This window comes from Pholcus phalangioides, unplaced genomic scaffold, assembly GCF_987345545.1.
Source record: "Pholcus phalangioides strain wild (caught in Gottingen) unplaced genomic scaffold, Ppha-v1.0 ptg000015l_1, whole genome shotgun sequence".
Classification (NCBI taxonomy): Eukaryota; Metazoa; Arthropoda; class Arachnida; order Araneae; family Pholcidae; genus Pholcus; species Pholcus phalangioides.
In genome coordinates, this window is record NW_028301608.1 from 46,328,521 (window position 1) to 46,340,657 (window position 12,137).

Sequence of the window (12,137 nt, forward strand, 5' to 3'; positions counted from 1 at the left end):
TTCATTCTCACATGACCCACAACTCATGTTGAACCACTTGGTGTTAGATCAATGGGCAAAATTTGCCTGGGCTTTTCCCCTATGGGACACCAAATGATGATGATGATGGAGTACATGGCTGTATATGGTAGCTATATTGGGTTAGCTCGACAGGACGAGAGAAGGAAAACGGTAAATTTGAGAGAGAAAAAAAATTTTTTATATATAATAACACAAACATTTTTTTCTGTCAAATTTTGAAGAAAAAAAATGATGAGTTGCTATAACTAACATGGACATAACTATCGCGAAAAAAATACACCAAGTGGTGGTGACCTCGAATCATGACTTTATAGGTGGCAGGAAGGAGTGACGACATCTTTTTATAAAAAATATATTTTATTTAAAATGTATACGGCATGACTACAAGGTAAATTAATATCAAAACTTTCCTCTCTCAACAACAAGCGTGGCCATTCCTCAGCGCGTTCGAAAACCAACTGCTGTGTCTCCATGACGACATTCCTCCTGTGGTCGGCTTTGACCGATTCCCAATTTCCGTTAACGGGACTTACGCCAGGGATCTCCAGCTACTTCGCAAACTGGCTAGCCAAAGCTTAGAATTTGGACATTGGCCAGGTCAGCTTACAACAAAATTGGCCAATTCGCGAACTTTGGAGTAACATATACAACCACCAATGAAAAAGACTTAGAGAAAAGTTTGCTCCTTCCTCTGTATTGAAGGGGAAATAATGTTTTGTCACAATTGAAAAAAAAAAGAAGAAAATTAGAGGTATTGTGATTGAGATTAGAAACATTACGTCCCCATTTACTGTCAAAATTAAGTCTTAAAGAGTATTACGCAGATAATCATGAAAAGCAGAAAAAATTAAACGTTATCTCACTTTCTCTGGGTACATGTGCCCGGTTCTCTGTGAGTCCATCTCGACTGATTTAGGGCAAGGAAGGAAGGAGGTATTTGTGATTCTTGTAAATTAAGTATGACGCCACTACCACATCATCAACTGCAAAACAAATCATGAAACTTTCATTTTTCATTGAAATAGGCTCATTAAATCTTGGTTTTGATCAATTTGAATTAGTTAACTTCATTTCGAATCTCGTATTCCACACACACATTACCCCTTACTGCAATTCCATATTGCCTCTGAAAACGATTTTTTAATACTTTTCTCCGTCAGGCATGATATTTAATTTCAAATACGATAAACTTGCCAATGCCACGATGAGAATCCGAATTTTATAGAAATATATTATTTACAATATTGTTATTTTAATTTTGAAACCAACCGTGCAATTATATAACTGTACTGTTTAATTTGGTTACCACGGTTCGGTTAATACGGTATAGTTTGAAAGAGTTGTAGAAGAATGATAATTATTAATCATTATTCCTTTCAAAACTCTTCGCGAGACACCCGTTAGACTGTTAGAAATTGAATAATGCAACGCATATAATTGCATACAATATTTACTTCGAAAGTACATGAAGTTTTATCAGCAATGCAAAACCGTAGTCTAAATTATAATTTAAAACAATAGTTTAATGGAGAAGATTTTTTCCTGATATTTCTATACAGAAGACGATAAATTAATAGTATAGTTAACGTTTTGTTGACTATCCCATACACTTCATTTCATAGATATGGGACTAATTACATCTCCTCGTTGACTTTAGGCTAAATTTGAGCTGGGCTTTATGATCGTTATATGCATACTAAGTTTATAAATTCAAAAAATATAATGAAAAAAATTAGAAAAAAGGTTTGAAAAGCTTTTATGAAAGCAGTCCGAAATGATTTAATTACCGATAATTACTTATCGAAAAAGTTTTATTTTAATTATATCATCACCTACTGTTATTAAAATTAGGAAAAAATATTGTTGTGAAACTTTAAACTGAAAATTAAAAAAAGTGCTCTGTATACTCTTAGTACAAAATAATACTTCATTCTTTAGCACCACAGTCGGAAAAAAATCGAAAAAACTTAAAACTGTAGTTCACGTAAGCACTTAAAAATATACAACGAGGTTATTCCAAATTTTATGAAATTTTCTGATGCTTTCAATTAAATTTAATGAGGAAATTATCGGTTTTGTTCACTTTATTTTTCTAATTGTTTTTGGATGATTCGAAGTTTAAAGGAAATTAGAACACGGTTTTAGTATGAGCAAACATGAACAAATAGTTTAGATTGAATTCTGCAAGGTGTGGCAATTTCAGCTTTAACTAAATTGTAAAACAATAAAACAACCGAAAATACAAATAAAGGTCCTGACTTACGTTTTGGCAAACAATAGGTGGTGTTTTTTAAATCTCATATTGGTTCATTATTAGCCAATTTTTTTCATTTTTATCACATTTTATATTCTTGGGGTATATTTTGATGGTATATCTTTATATGGCATAAGATGGTGTTAGTGGTTTTTTTCAAAAAAATCTCATATAAAAGTGGCCTGAATACATATTTTTTTTGCACATGAAGTATCTTAGTTATTTAAAGTTATATACAAAAGCCAAAATTTCTTATTCTTACCACATTTTCTAACCTTTGGCTACATTCCGATGCTCTATATCTTTACCGAATTTTTGAATAAGGATTGTATCATACATCTAAATGTAGCGGTGTATTATCTCACAAGGTTTCTTTTTTTCTTCACAAAGAAGCAGCAGCAGTAGTGATACCATCACGCTAGGGGCAGGTGGTCCTATAATCCAATAGATGTCCTATCCAGCTGTCCTTAAAGGACAAAGACTAGTGTACTAGTAGTTACATTACCTCAGACATTTTCATTTTCTTTCCCATAAGAAGTAGCACATCTAATATTCAATAGTTTTTTTTTTTTTTTATACTTTCACTGTTAGGCCCAGTTAATCAGGGTTCTACTGCATAGTAGTGGTTACAGATTTATGAAAAATAATCAGCTATATACAGGGTGATTATAATTAAAGTTTTGATTCAAAAACTATACAATAAGTACTGGTCAGAATGACTTGTAAAATTGCATGGATACTCCTGAAGCAATGGAATTTGCTTTGGCAAAAGAAAAAAAGTGCAAGTAGTGCAAAATGTGCAAGTAGATGATGCTGTACTTGACCAGCAGTATAATCTATTTTGCGCAACCACATCATTTCGGCACTTCAACAGCATCAGTGTGTGGATAGAACAACTTCTATCAAGATGCACATTGTCATACCAACAACACAGCTGCTGAAGAACTATTTTGACAATAACAGTCCAAGTGACATGATAGCTGGCCAGCCACCAGTTCACCTGACCTTAACCCTTGCAACTTCTGGCTGTGGGGGATACCTCAAAATGTTATGAACAGTGGTCGGATTGCAAACTTTGGTGAATTGCAAGCTTCAGCGCATCATGTTAGAAGTTCCTCAGGAATATTAACATGAGGGGCGCGTTTGGTTTAATAAAGGTGAATTGCGAGTGCATCCACATCATGACTATGGCATACTCTGATCTGTTCTTGAACAAGAATTTTTGTACTTTCATCTTATAGCCAGAACACGGTGGACAACATATTTAACATTTCTTGAGTAAGTTAGTTATTTGATTACTTCACTTTTTTGTGATGTTTTCGTGAATTATGTAATCGTGTAATGCTATAATTAAGTTATCATTTTGCCATGACTGGCTATTGTTTCCATTCTGTGAGTAAATTTTCCACGTGTTGTATGATGTCATTAATTTAACAGTTTTAAGTACCTTTATGTTTTTTCCCTTTACTTAATAAATATATATATATATATTGCTTTAAATGCATTATATTCACCTAATTTTTATTATAGTTTTTGCTAAATAGCTTCCTAATTAAGCATACTGAAAGTAACTGGAGAAAACATCTTTTTTTATTCAAGATATGCAGAAGACTGGATGTTGTGAAGATATTTATTATTTGAGATGTTAATTTTTTAAGGAAGGAAAAAAACTCATCTCTGCCTCTACCGGGAGTCGAGCCCGGGTCCCTCGATTGCCGGACGAGTGCTCTGACCACTAAGCTACAGAGGAGATAGAGATTTTCTTTCGCTAGAGCGTATATATGCCGAACGGAACAGTGCAATGAACGGTGAAACCGAACAGCTAATAGCTCATGGACGACGAGCCACCAGAGGGCTATATATATGACACGAATGTCGCTATCCACTTGTTAATACAAGATATTCAGAAGACTGGATGTTGTGAAGATATTTATTATTTGAGATGTTAATTTTTTAAGGAAGGGAAAAAAAAATATCTTCACAACATCCAGTCTTCTGCATATCTTGTATTAACAAGTGGATAGCGACATTCGTGTCATATCTTTTTTTATATTATATGATTAATAATAAGATTAAAATAATTTTCAAACACGAAGTAATCCATTGAGTTATGCAAAAAATAATTAAATTGCAAAAGTTGGTTTTTGTTAAAATATTTATTGATTAAAAGAAATATTTATTAATTTATTAAATATGGGAATAGTGTTAATTATATTAATAAACATTTTATTTTAATTAATTATTAGAAGTTTGAATGATTTTTCAGAAATTTTATTGTTTTTAATGTTAATACTACAGTCAAACCTCTTTAATGAGTCACTCTTTTGGGAGCAAAAATATGACAGTAAGCGGAGTGACTCTTTAAACGGAGTAAGCCATAGCTGTGCCAATTCCTGCCTGAGGACAATTGAGATTTCCAAAAAGTGGCTCGTTAAGCGGAGTGACGTGTTAACCGGGTGACGTACTAACGAGGTTTGACTGTATTTAAAACCAAAAAAACCCGTTTTTTTTACCAACCCTGGGGGGGGGGGAAATCATCTGGCTCCACGGGAACTACTCGAACCCCGGTATTTCGTTTGCGAAACGATGGCTCTACTAAGCTATAGAAACATTTAGAACATTCCTTCGTTAGAGCGTTTATATATATACATGTGTGTGTGTATGTGTTGAATGAATCCGTACATGGACGAAGTTATATGTCTAATGTCACCAGTCTGTCCAGGAATCTTCTATAAACGAGTGGAGAGGACATCTTTCTGTATGTATATGGCGCCATCTGGTGGCCTATGTCATTCATGAGCTATAAGTTGATTACTGCCACCGCACATGCAATGAGTCATTCAACGTATACAGGGTGGTAACTATCGACCGCCGAATAATTACACACGTGATTCCTTGAAAAAAACGTATATGTAGGAAAGTGTTTTTTCCGTTATATAGGATCGGATGAATATTATGTGAGTTATAACGTTTTGAAATAGTGACGTGTCGTATTTCTAATGGTCAGTTGCGCTCCAAACACCGAACGAAAGTATATTTCTTCCTCAGCCAGGAGGTTGCCATTTTTTGAAAATGGTAACTGAAATATTCAATCCCATTAGAAGCCAAGTTCGATCATCTTCTTTCACGATTGGCGCTTTTTCTCTTCGTGAACAGTAATGTTGTAAACTTGTCATTACGTAATAGCTTCGTCCCACTATCGCCAGATTTGTAAAGTGTTAGCCGAATGAAATATGTTTGAAAAAAATGTTTTCCCAAAATCAACACTTTTTTGGCCAGTGTTGTAATTTGTTCTCCATCACTGTCAAGTCACATTTTTTTGAGGGAAGGCGCATCCATTCATGCTTGTTTATTACGTGGTTGTTGTTTTTTTTCTTACGTTGTCGTTTTAATCAAATTACATGCTGATCAATAAAACAAGGTAATATTTTTAGTTATTTTAAAATTTGATCCAAACTGTTACGCGTAAAAACCTGCAACGAAGATTGTAAAAATGGTAGCTTCTTGATTAAGGTGGCCGATGGGAAACAGTAAACTAATGACAACGATTCAATTGTAGATTTTTCAACAAAACTAATTATTTTATAAATTGATATATTCAAAATAATTAATGGTTTCGGATTTTTTCTATTGATTATTCATCGACTCACATTTTCTTATCAAGCTCTACATGTTGCAATAAAGATTTTTCATTTCACCTTCTGACTGCAATTTATGTTTATTGCGCTAAAATGTTAATAAATATTCACTTGACCCCCCCCCCCCCCCCCACCCAAGAATGATTTTGACGATTTCGAAATTTATTTCAGCCCACGTGATTCACTAAGCTTGGTCATTTTTTCAGATAAAGTTTCATTCAGCTGCGTATTATTATCGGGCGGTCGATAGTTACCAACCCGTATATACGCTTCAAAGAAGAAGTTGTTCTAGGTACTATTGTTATATGTCCACAGAGAAGAAGTATCTGGCTGGTCCGTTCGTGTCATTCGACTAGTGTTTAATTAACCATAAATGTCAACCGTTGTATGCCCAACGAACTTGCTCCGTTCATTGATGACTCCATGACCAGTTTTGAGATTCTACAGCCAAAATGCATAAATATTTTCTTCCGACAGATGTGAATTTCAAATTCAACTTGATAATCCAGTTGTGATTCGAAATCACAGATAGTCAAATAAAAAAAATCCCACGTTTCCAAGAGCAATATTCACTGAGATATTCGAATCGTAAAATCGGAAAAGTTGGGAAAGAACAGCATAAACAATGAAAAGAAGGGAAATAAATGTTGTTCGTTGGTTCATGCTTTTCTTGCCCAACTTCTCTCCGATTTGAGAATTCAATTATCTGAGTGAATATTGAACATGGAAATATGGATTTTTTTTGTTGGTCTTAGAAGAGACAGGACAACAACTTTCCTTCAGGTTTTTGAGGACAGGGTATCCGTATAAAAATTTATTTATTTTTATTTTAATAACTATACAACCCCTTGCAATATGAATGACGTATCTTAGGTCTACACATTATTTGGATATTTTTTTTCTAGTTGGAAGTATTTCTCCAGGATCACCGGTTCGCCTGTAGTTTGTGGTGAGTGCTGTTATCTATGCACCCAGTACATATTTATGTACTATGTGCTATGTTACCTTGTGCAATGAGTCTGATTATCCCACGTGATGCACGCGATATGTACAGCAATACATAATAACTTCTATCCTTATGTTTATCTAAAGATCGATACATCATGCTGTCCCCACTTATGCCAGAAACATGAATGTGCACATTTTCATTTTTTGTTTTTTAACATTTTTATCATTTTTTGGTTGGTTAAAAAACCAGCTGTTAAAAAATTATTTTTTGCTATTTTTTTGGTTTGCTATTTTGCTTACATAGCAAAACTTACTCTGCTGTTTAAGGTTTGCCAGAAACGCGAATGTGCATCCGCTATTGAAATGCATGTTACAAAACATTTTAGGAACACTCCTTAATTAACATCCTTAGAGGGTTACGTTTGAATAAACATTCAACCCCCCACTTCAAAAGAATTTTCACACTCATGTTTTTGAAATGAGGGGAGGGGGGACGAGATGCGGAACATTTTCTGTATTCTGTTGTGTTGAAAATTTTGAATTTGTATGACACGAAGAAAAAAGTAATGCAGATTCAAAATGTTCAATGCAACGATTTGATGAATACGAAGGTTTGTCGACAAACGAGATTTATTCATTCCTGAAATAAATCCATAGTTACAAGTATCATAAATATCCTGGGTGTCAAAACAAACTTTCAAACTTTTCCATATGAATATTCGTTGATATACAGTCGTCCCTCCGTATTCGCGGGGGTTGCGTTCCAGGGGTGAACGCGAATACGGAAAATCCGCGAATAGCCCGAGCCCAAAGCTGTATTAAGAAGCTCTCGGCAAAGCTCTTTAATACAGATTTGCCCGAACTCGAAAAGTTTGTTCTTTAAGCATCTCATTTTGACAGTTTCTGCTTTGTGTGGCAGAAGGGGAGGGGTCCATGTTTCAAGGCGAGGCTTTCTGGAAAGAAGAAAATTTGCCTGTTGGTCATTTCTTCTAAATTCCAGCTAATTTGCTAGAGTATAATGACAAGGCTTCCGTTATCAATTTTTCTACATGTGAGAAACGTACCACAGATGGGTCTGTTTCATGGAAACAATACATTGCCGATTTAAACTTACGAATCCTTTGCTATGTTGCTTATAATGAAGTTGCCTTTTAGTTCTCAATCTTGATAATCTTCATAATGTATCGTTTTGGTTTCAGAAGCAGTCATCTCGATTAATCCCCCTCCCATTCTGTCGATTTCTAAATTGCTATTAATTAATTCTCTAATTTCTTTTATGTCTACATCAGTGAAACTTTCTCCATTAAAAATCCAGAAAAAGGGTTTTCGCAGTCCAAACTTTAGCATTAACAATACAAATGCTGGGAGATGTGGTTTATTCTTTTCATCAATACCCCATGCACTTTCAGATTAAATATAATGACGATTACTAATTTATATAGTCCTGGAGAGACATGTGGATCCAGGACTATATAGTAGCAACTATAGGTACAGCAACTGCTGATCGAATTTTAAGTTCTTATTTCTGAATATCTTTGACTGCAGACTCATTGATGCCATGCACTGATAACGGGAAACCGCAGCGTTGAAGCTAAATGTCAGGATTTAGAATTTTCCTTGCAAGATATTCACTTTTAGAAAAATTTAAGCAACAGTCTTGTATAAATATTTTCAGAAATACCAGAGAAAAAAAAACATTTAAAAGGAATTTTTTTAAGCGTTTATTTAATACGTAAATATATTTTGTCCCGATCCGAAACAAGAACAATTCCTCAACAAGGTTTTCCAAAAAACCGGGAAAGAGACCGTGAATATGAAGTCCTCGAATACTTTTTTTCTTTGTTTCTTTCAAACCGAGCCCAACTCAGGTCTATCGCCATGTTCAATTTACTGTCTAGTGAGTTGTGACGGAAGTGTAAGTGTGTATACCCGCAGTCTGAGTGCGTATATAGTGTTGTGTCTGATTTTTCAGTACTGCCATCTATATTTCAGAAGTGAAGCGTAATGATTGAATATCTGTACTATTGTAGTCCTGTTGCTCTCTCTGTGGCGGGAGAGATCGACTCGTATTCGCGCCTCGAATTCTTGAACCACAGAAAACAAACTTCAGCCATCCACCACTGTGGTGACGGTGGGGGTTCAAGCCCGGACCCTCGCAGTGCGAGTCCGTCACTATGACCACTCGGCCAAAAATTGGCCTCGAATACCGAGGGCCGACTATAGAATACACATGGAATAGTCGGGTATAATATGGAATGAAATATCAGGTTTTCTCTACCTTCATGTATGGCGTCAAACTGGAATAATGATTTAAAAAAAAAAATTCAATATGCTACATGATTCTATAGAGTCAGTGTCATTACGGCTGCTATAGGAAAAAGATTTGTTTTTCCACTTCCAGAAATTTACTCAGGCCAGTTTTCAGAAGTGTTTATTAATTATTGAAAATGTACCGAAAATAATTTGAAACTAAGCACAAAGTATATCGGAAGTGTTTTATTTTATTGTGCTGAGTTCATCTTTCGCTAGCGATTCTCGCCGGTTACATGGGACGCTATTTTTTCACAGATTGCGTATCGAGATGTTCTCTTCAAGAAAGTTTATTAAGACAGAAGAAGGAAAGAGGGGGGTCTAGAAATAATATGCGTCCTGTTCTCTCTGTGTCTACCTTCACTGTTTTGGGGCAGAATGCATTTGGGATTCTTGTAAATAGATTATGACACCACCGCATCATCAACAACTGGACTAAAAGATGAAATTTTTATTATTCTTTGTCACTGACTCATTAAACTTGTTTTTGATCAATTTGAATTATTTAACTTCATTTCGAACGTCGTATTTCATATTATCCCTTAATGCAATTCCATTCGAATTTGTTTCCCATATTTTGAACCACGCCTCCGTATTTCATATAACTCGCTAAAAAAGATGTTTTTAAATGTCTTTTTTTTCTTAGATGGAATATACTTATTTGTAAATACTATATACTTTTCAAGACAAAAACACACAATATCCCCTACAACAGGTTTCCAGGTTTCTATTATGTTTCAAATTGGAATAATCGAAAACTTGAATGTGCTGTATAATAATGATAGTTTTGGTAAAATTAATTACTTGCTGAAGAGAAGTAGTTATTTGTAAGATAAATGTGCATTCCGATAACGCTATCAGCTTCCAGTTGTTTGAAGCACTCTAGCTTCTATGCGTTGAAAAAATCACCATCTCCTGGTAAGCTTTATTCTCGTAAGTTGAATATTTGATCACAAGTTGGTGCATTGTTTGTTAAATTGTTTTGCATGTATTTAACTCATCTTCCAAGACAAGAGTCACTCGTAAGTCTACAGCTGTGCTTTTCTGAGGAAGTTAAACAAGAAAATGTTCCGAAAGTTTTAACTTTTCTTCATCTTAAAAATAAGTTCCCCTTAAAAAATCATTCACGCACAGTATTATATTTCCCAATAACTCTCTTCACAAAACCCACGCATAATTCAAGAGTTTTAACATAGTTCTTTCCCAACTGCACACACACAGTCTTTCAAATAAACTACTTTATGAAGATATGTTATTATAATATGATTTTCTTTATCTAAGTTCAATTGAGAATTTTTTACCCCGATAATAAATGGAAAAAAAAACCATATTTTTCCAATTAACGTTGACATTTTACTTTTTAAAAAATATATATATGGTATATAAAAATAAACTTTTTATATTGGAAATTCAATCTTAAATAAATTCATCGTTTATGATAAAAAATTTATACGTATAAAGATTTTTTTTCTCAAATAATTTTTGATCCATGCATTTTTCTATTAAAAACAAATTTTTACTCCTGAAAAACTATTCGCTAATGACATTAAAACTATGAACATAAAAGGTTCCGGAGGAAAATGATAGAAGCGACATATTCGCTGACATAGATCAAGTTTTTTATTCATGAAGAAAGGAAAAGCAAAAATGTACGAAAACTTTATTCAAAGAAGAAAATTAGGGATAGATAAAAATTAAAAAAAAAAATTCTTTATATATATATATATATATATATATATATTTATATGCCGTATTTAAGTAAACAGATTTTTTAATAAACATTTCATACCTCAAAGGAAAAACAAAAACCCCGATATCTCAATATATGTCATATCATTCTTTAGAAAGATAACACGTGCTAGCAATAATTAGCATTTTTAGATAATTAAATATAGCCTGAGTCACAATTTTTTTGTACAGTTTTTGTAAATACCAAGAAAATTCAAGCAATATACCAATTCAAATTTTTATGTTATAATATCTCACGCTTATCTCCATATCGCTTCAATTATTATCTCTGTCACGTCATGTTTTCAACTATTTTAATCAAGTTCTTGCATATTTTATGCTTTTCTGCATCATATTATAAAAATGTTACTCTTCTATTAATTAGTTGTTGAATAATTTATGTCAATATATTTTTCACTTGAGCATTGAATTTAATTATAAAGTAAATTATTTGATGTAAAATGTTTTCAAATAGTTTTCGACATTATGTCATAAAGGAAACATTTACTTCATACTCAAAGTACTTGTATTCTATAACAATCAACATCCAAAATTTATTATTCACATAAATTTACATCAAATACATACATACATATACATTGTTTTTGTATAATGCCAAGTATCATTAGAGCTCTGATTTTTTTCTGAAATGTTGAATGTTCAAACATTCAATCAATCACGAATTTACAATCACAAAGGTAATGGTTATTCAATTTTTTTCATGCATCCAAGAAATTTTTTTTAATTTTTTTTGACACGTGAAAACACAAACAACACGAGAATTATGTTTTCCAATACAGCTTCACAACTACTTACGGTATTCCAAAGTATACCAATAATAAGCGTGCAATACACTTTGAATGATAAATTAATATAAAATGTAATTAAATTTTTTTTTGAGAGAATACAGCACTGTATAATAAAATTAGGTGTTTTTCCGATTTTGAGCATAGTTTAATTTCATTTGTAATATGTATTCTGCGGTGAATGTGAAAGAATTTGTTCTTATATGCATAATAACCGGTTATTATGCATACTTACCAATCGTCTTGGTACGTTTGATGGATTTATCACTTTTACCGGCGAATATGCATAATACCCACAAGCTTCGTTGGTGAATTTGATAAATACTAAAAGAATTATCACTTTTACGCATTATCACTATCATGCATAATAAATACCCAAGCGTCGTTGGTTAATTATGCATTATAACCAAGCGTCTCGTTGAATTTGATAAA